The sequence below is a fragment of the Stomoxys calcitrans genome, chromosome 1 (genome assembly GCF_963082655.1).
Source record: "Stomoxys calcitrans chromosome 1, idStoCalc2.1, whole genome shotgun sequence".
Classification (NCBI taxonomy): domain Eukaryota; kingdom Metazoa; phylum Arthropoda; class Insecta; order Diptera; family Muscidae; genus Stomoxys; species Stomoxys calcitrans.
The window spans coordinates 71,585,205-71,592,999 of record NC_081552.1 but is presented as its reverse complement, the minus strand read 5'-3'; positions in this window follow the sequence as shown (position 1 = coordinate 71,592,999).

Below are 7,795 nucleotides of genomic sequence, written 5' to 3'. Positions count from 1 at the left end.
TTCTTGAACGTATTGGAACATTTAGCCAGCAATCTTCATTCGAGATTTAAGATAATTGTGAATAAGAGTAAAGAGAAATAAAAAGAAAAAAAATACTTTTCAAGGACCTAAGATCTGACGAATCCCGTGTCTCGCTTCAGGACTTGATTAAATATCCTTAGTTGGTCAAGTGTAATCTTGGGAGAGAAACAGTATAATGAGAAAACATACCTCATTATATCATTTTCACTTCTTCCATTCTAGGCTATTCTCATTCGAGGATTCATACTGAGGTTTTGTGAAATATTGTTATTACATGGGCAATAGCTATTAGCATTGATTGGAAGCCTCAGCTAAGAGCTTCCCGGTAGTTCCACACATGGGAGAGACACATCCCGGAGTGCCTTCTGGTCCGTGCCGGGATTGAAAAGACCCCGAACCCTGGTTCTGTTCGGTTTGCCAGAACCGCCTCCATCATCGGTCGGTGTCGGTGAGGGTACATTTCTGATAGCCGAACATAGCCAGCAGTAGGTCACAAGCGTCATCGTCGTCGGACTATGTGACTCGCCCCTGATCTCCTGAGTGTCGTATCCTGGCAAGCCGTCATCTCTTTGGGGTCAGAAGACTTCCCCATAATTTTCACCATCGACTTTATAATCTCTGAGCGCCGGATGTTTATCAAACAAAAGAAGGCCGATTGGGCTGGCTTCAGAGAGTATACCAATCGCCGCTTCAGTGAACTGCCACCCCCCACCGGATGTGCTAGTTGCCGAGAGGAAATTTCGAGACATCATTAACACAGCAGCCGCTCGCTTCATACCAGACGGTCGAATACCCCAAGTGCGGCCCAATTTTCCAGCACAGGCAGTTGCACTCGCAGACGAGTGTGATGGGATTCGTTGTATGGACCCCACTAACAGAATCAGTGAGCCGAATCTGGAAATAAACAAGGTAGTCAACGAACATAAGCGGAATATGTGGCTGGAACACTTGGAGGAATGTAACTTAGGCACCGGTTAAGGTAAGCTGAGGTGTACTGTTAAGTCACTCTCGAACCCCGGTAGACGGGATGGCAGGACCTCATTCACTTTTGGCGAAGTAACCGTGACTGATCCGAAGAGATGCGCCAGATGCGTTGTATGGACCCCACTAACAGAATCAGCGAGCCGAATCTGGAAATAAACATGGTAGTCAACGAACATAAGCGGAATATGTGGCTGGAACACTTGGAGGAATGTAACTTAGGCACCGGTTAAGGTAAGCTGAGGTCTACTGTTAAGTCACTCTCGAACCCCGGTAGACGGGATGGCAGGACCTCATTCACTTTTGGCGAAGTAACCGTGACTGATCCGAAGAGATGCGCCAGGTTGTTCAACCGTCGATTTATTGTGCATCCCGAGAGTGACAGGGTCATTCGCCGTATCCGTGGTCTCCGAGCCGATGGAGGGCCATCACAATTTACCGTGGGCGAAGTTACGAATTTCGCACATGGCGCCAAATCATTCAAGGCGTTGGGCCCCGATGGAATCTCTACATTGATGTTGAAGAATTTGGATTTACCTGGAGTAGCTTACTACTGCTCGGCGTGGAGTTGCGTTTTCAAACGGGTGCCGTGACCCATAGATCGGAAGGAGCTTTAGGTAGTGCTCCGCTCCTAACCAAGGAGGTGAACACGTCCAAATACGTGGGATCAAATTGGTACTCATGTGTGGGTAACCACATGTGGGGGCGTTGGTAAACGCATTATATTTACCCTTGGGCCTCGCAGATTTGGGCCATGATGGCAGGTATCTGCGTAAAACTCGACACTCGTGTCCTCAACCTGTCTTTGAACACTCTTTTCCCGATGTCTGGAAAATAGGCAGAGTTATCCTGCTACTGAAACCTGGAAAGGACTCGAGTTTAGGGGAGTCGTACAGACCGATCACCCTTCTCTCACCTGTAGCAAAGACGCTTGAGGCATTACTCTTCTCGAGCCTCGTAGGAGAATTTCCATTCGCCGAGCATCAACATGGATTTCGAAGACTGCATAGCACAACAACTGCTTTGCATGTCATCACCGCACACATTTGCCGTGTCTACAATCAACCCAGGTCATGTGACACGGTCAGCCATGCCAAACTATTTCAGGACATTGCCAACACGTCCTTCCAGCCAGGCCTGAAACGCTGGGTTGCGAATTATCTGTGTGGTCGCCAGTCATTTGTGGAATTTACGTATAGAAAGTCGAAGCACCGTAGAGTCAAGCAGGGGGTTCCCAAGGCGGATATCTCCGGCACTGTTTAATCTCTACCTATCCTCCATTCCACCTCCTCCAGACGGCATAGAAATCGTATCATATGCGTACGAATGTACGATCATGGTATCAGGCCCCCATCCATTGTTGACATCTGCGATAGGTTGAACGTCTACCTTAACAAATTTGCGTCATATTTCGCTGCAAGAAATCTGCCACCAAATCTTCAGCCACATTGTTCACTACAAATACGCGTGAGGTGAATACTGACCTCACTGTGATGGTCAATGGATTCCGACCATCAAGTGCCCCAAAACACTTGGCGTCACTTTTGACAACTCTTACACATTCTCCCCACATGCCACAACCATTTGCGTTAAAGTCAAAAGTAGAAACAAGGTCCTCAATTCACATGCTGGCAGCATTTGGGGTGCAGACAAGAAAACCTTGCTGCCCACGTACAAAGTAGTTGGCCGGTCTGTGGTAAGTTATGCAGCGCCAGTGTGGTCTCATCAGCTTTGTGACACGCAGTGGAATAATATGCAGATCTGTCAGAATGCCGCCCTCCGAAATGCGACGGGCTGTCTCCTCAGTTGTCATGTGGACCCCCTCCGTCAGGAGACAAAGATCCTACCAGAGAGAAGACATATCTACATGCTGTCTTATCAATACCTTCTGGGCTGTTATCGCAGAGACCATCCAAATCATCATGTGAATAGATATCCACCGCCTAGATCAAGCGGCATATCAAGCAGGTCTAGACAACATTCATGCAAACACGGTAGCATATGCGGTAAATGACTACTGGGTGAATGTACTCCTTGGAGAACGACCGCCTTCCATTGCACCTGAAGAAACTGACCTCCCCCTTGCAAACCAGAGTAGTTTTGGCTCAATTACGTTTCGGCAGATGCAGCGGCCTCAATTCCTACAGAGCATGGATTGATGCCGAAGTGCACGATGTACGTCCCGATTGTAACCAAGGACCGCACGAAACACGTTTAACTGCCCAGCCAGACCCACTCGACTCAGACCAAGATCCCTGTGGACGCACCCAACCTTAGTCGCAGAGTTCCTGGGTCTTGACACTCTACAGAATCAAGCAGACGAAGGTTCGAACACAACAAACTGCTACAACAACAACAACAACCAATGTGGCTACAACAACAATAACATTCGGACTCTAGCATTCATGATAGGGTAACTTCAAAAGTTAGATGTCAAGAAGCAGAGGACGTATCTATTACGGTTAAAAAAAAAGCTTTGTAGCACATTTAGAAATATTCTTCAAGGAGCTATCCGCCCTACGTCGACGTTGGTTGAAGAAACTGACCAAGCCGTCGGTTAGTATTTTGCCGGTAGCAGACTTATATGGTTTTGTTTAGGTCTTCTATCAGGAGGAAAGTACGTCAAGATTTCACCTACTGTAGAACACTCAGTCGGATTCAATAGATGATTGTTATCTATATCTCAGCTGAAGACAACACCATAAGTTGTACTTATTGTAATTCTATACTCAACTCCTCTGAAAGAGCAGAATTACATACGTATCACGAAATTTAATGCCTTTGCATCGATATGTTGGGGAGTGGGGAAACTGTCTGGACATTCTTCCATCCTATACAGGTCATTCCGTCATTCTCTGGACCTTATGTATACACGAATGGGTTCTGGTTGGATGAGGGATACAGGGGCAGAAGTATTTAATGAGTTTCTAGCAATGAGGTTCTAAAGCGAAGAGTCTTCCAGGTGGAGGTCCATGCTATTCCAAAAGCTCTGGAGACAATTTCGATACAGAAGCGGCTGTCCCAAATGGACTACCACGATATACATGAACAGTTAAGTGGCGGTAATAGCTCTAGGCACCGTAATGCGAGATTGGGTAGGAGATGCAAAGAACACATTCGAATAATGGGAAAAGCTTTCAGGACTTGCTGGGTACAGGCCATCAGGAGCGTGGTAGAGTACGAGGCGGCTGAGGAGCTAGCAGGAAGTGGATTGATGATTCTACTGTATGAACTGCTTGGCAGGATACGCTGACACCGCAAATGGCAAGTAGACTGATGCGATGGGTTTTAGGGAGATCAAGGCCTTGTGGCCAAGTTTTTAGGTACGAAGACGGAGTTTCAGCGCATGATCTGGGCTACTGATAGAAGTCCTGACTGATCATGACAATGTTAAGTCTACGACGTCACGTTTGACGCTGGCACGTTTTTTAGGAGGTTAAACAGTGCTGGAGATATCACCCCCCTTGCGGAACTCCCTGATTAACTCTACGGTGCTTCGACTTCTTATCCCTAAATTCCATAAGTGGCTGGCGATCGCACAAATAATTCGCTACCCAGTGTTTCAGGCCTGGATGGAGGGACGTATTGGCGATGTCCTGAAATAGTTTGTCATTGCTGTCCGTGGCGAATGCTTTCGAAAGGTCCAGGCCACAGTTTTGGAAATTCATGCTAATGCTCGGCGAATGAAAGTTCTCCAAAGCAGCTCGGAAGGAGTAATCCCGTCTTGGCTGCTGGTGAGAGAAGGGAGATCGGTCTGTACGAATCTCCCTTACTCGGGTCCTTCCCAGGCTTCAGTAGCAGGATCACTCTGTCCATCTTCCAGGCGTCGGGTACTATACGAGTGTTCAAAGACAGGTTGAGGACAGTTGTAATTTACTCGACTCCAGGTAGATACAGATTCTTCAGCGTCTGATCCCAGAGAAATGACGGCTTGCCAGGATACGTCACTCAGGAGATGAGAGTATGCAATGGAAATTTCTGACAGACAGCTGCACCTCCTCGTAATCCTAGTGGGAGCTTTGTTGTGCCAAAGCTATGCCCCACTGGTTGTTATCCACTGGAGAATGGCGTGAAACGTGATGCGCATTAAAGTCTCCTCGAACCAGGCGATTATGGCACGACAGTAAGTCACTAATATTGGGTATGTATACTTGGCCATTAACTGGGCCACAACTACCCACCTGCGGTATGTACACGTTGTATAGCTCTATCTCGGCAGTATCGGACTTGACTGCTATCCCCATGCACTCCATGTTGGGGTCACTAGTTTTTTGTCTAGTTACTCTCGTTCAGCTCAAAAATTTTAAATTGCCGGTGGTCTTTTTTATCGTCTGCAATGGATGACTGTCGTCCACGAAGAGTATAATCCATTGGTGGGATGAAATCGCATTGGTGAATATGCTGCAGGTCTGTTCGGTATGTGGAGTTTGTGAATGGATCAGTGAGGTGTTGTCAAATCGCGTCTCTAAACATCCAAATATTTTCCAGGGTATGCCTCGGGGGGGGGGGGGTTCTAATTCGGTGCGTTTGAAATATCCTGCAAGCCTGTTGGTTTGAGAAGGTTCTTAATCAATCGGTGAGGATGGCTTTTCTAAACAAAGGAAGGAGTTGTTGTTGTTTTTGTAGCCACATATCTATTTGTGGAGGTGACGATCCTCGTCTAGCTCCTATAGGTGAGGAAGGACCGATCGCCGCGGCGACAGGGTGACCATTGGTTATTGAAAGGTCCTAATAACTCGCCTTGTTGTCATATCAGCATCGTAGGCACTCAGTATTTATGCTCGATGCCGCTAAAAGCAGCTACTCCTTATATGTCATTCATTCCACTATCCACAACCTGCGCAGGTAAGCTTCTCGTGATAACAATTAAGATCGGAGCTTATAGTTACAGTCTGTGTGGTTCTCATAGTTATCCCGTGCCGGGACAGAGGGAATTTCCCGATGTGTTTGGAATTTCTGTGATCTCTTCAATGACAGTCAAGAAGAAATTGTTTAGAAGGAAACTCACAACGATCCTTAACTTTAAGGATTTTGGAGGACAGCCTTTGATCTCCTTAAGCGGTGCATTTTAGTAGGTGTGCAAGTTTCTTTACTGCGTACCACACTGGAGATGCGTATTTTAGCAATGATTTGTCTATAGCTTCATAGGTGATTAACAAGATTTCTTTGTCCATGCCCTAAGGGCTGCTAGTTAAAGATTTGAGAATTTTGTTTGTTTCTTGCTTTATCGGACAGACGGACATATAGAAAAGGGTTCTTTTATGTGTCAAGAGAGGACCCTCGTAATTCGAGCTGTGATGTAGTGAATTGTTGTGGGCGCCTGAACCCTCGATACAGCTCTGCGCCATAGCCTGCACGCATGACTGTGTGGCTTTGGTGGCGCGGATTATATATGAACTGCTCACATGTCTTCTGAATTCTTGCATCCATGGATTGTTGTTTATTTTAGTTGCCCCTTTTTTTATGGCAAAAAACAATGTAATGGTGTTATGAGGGTTATAATTCTTGTTTTTCTTTTTAAGTGCGCGGTAGTTACTTTTTATGATATGTGGTGGATGAAGAAACCGAAGGGCAACCCCAGAAGTTCCAATAGTTCACAGTATGTTTAAATAATTCCGTATTCCTTGTAACAACCTCATTGTGCACCTTTGTTAAGCGGATCCGTTACTTGGGTGTTGGCTGCGGCTCAGCTCGCCAAATGGGGAGGTTCTTTTCCGCTAACGGCTGTACATTTAAATTTGTGCGGGTTTTTCAAAAATTAACGTTAAAAATGTTCAAATACACTGATAAAAAAAAACTGATTAGTGATAATTGCCTGTGGTCCGTTTGTTTAAATCTGATATGGTTTACATCTTTTCATGGGAGAGTTTAGATGTTATTTTCTACATGGCTGCCCACCTCATATTTACTTATTGTCATCCATGGTATATTCTGTGCCATTTTATGTTTGAAAATACCCAAAAATTTACCAATTCATTTTTTACTCACATATCCGTTAATTTTCATCCTGTTTGAAATTTAGAACATAATTATTAATTTTTTTTAACGAATAATATTCACATTTTATTATGAGGATTTTAGCGAACTATAAAATTTGAGCAAAATAGTAATAATTAGTAGAAAAATTTAACAATATGTTATAATAGAAATATTTAACAAATAATCAGTTAAATTTTTAAGAATTTCGGCCTTTATATATACATAATTGTTTTTGTATCTTAGAACCAAAAAATATATAATAATTAATCGTTTCTCTTTTTATTTATAATTTTAAGAAAACATTTTTTTTTTGTTGATAATTTTTTTTAGGTTATTATTTAAAATATTGATTATTAATAACAATTTTGTTATCAACAATGGAGCTTTTACAACATTATAGTACAAATTTTTAATTATTTATTCGTTTTAGAAAATTATTAAAATATTAACAACTAATGACAATTTTGTCAAAAATTATATTTATTTTATGTGAAAAATAAAAAAAAAATTTAACATTATAAATGAAAATAAAGATGGTTTCTTTTAGATTTATTTTTTTAAATTGAAGTTATATAACGTTTGCGATTAACTTTTAAATATTAATTAGGTATGGTTTTTAATAAAGGTTTTATGTAATTATTCTTTTGTCTTTTTTATCGCTTTTTTATATATGTGTCTTAATAGTGTAAATAGAGTAGGGTTCTTACGTTCTTTTGGAATAAACGTTATGATTCAGAAACTAAGAAATATTGTAGATTTATATATTTTTAAATATATGTATGCATTATTATTTCTATTTTTCCTTTCCAAATCT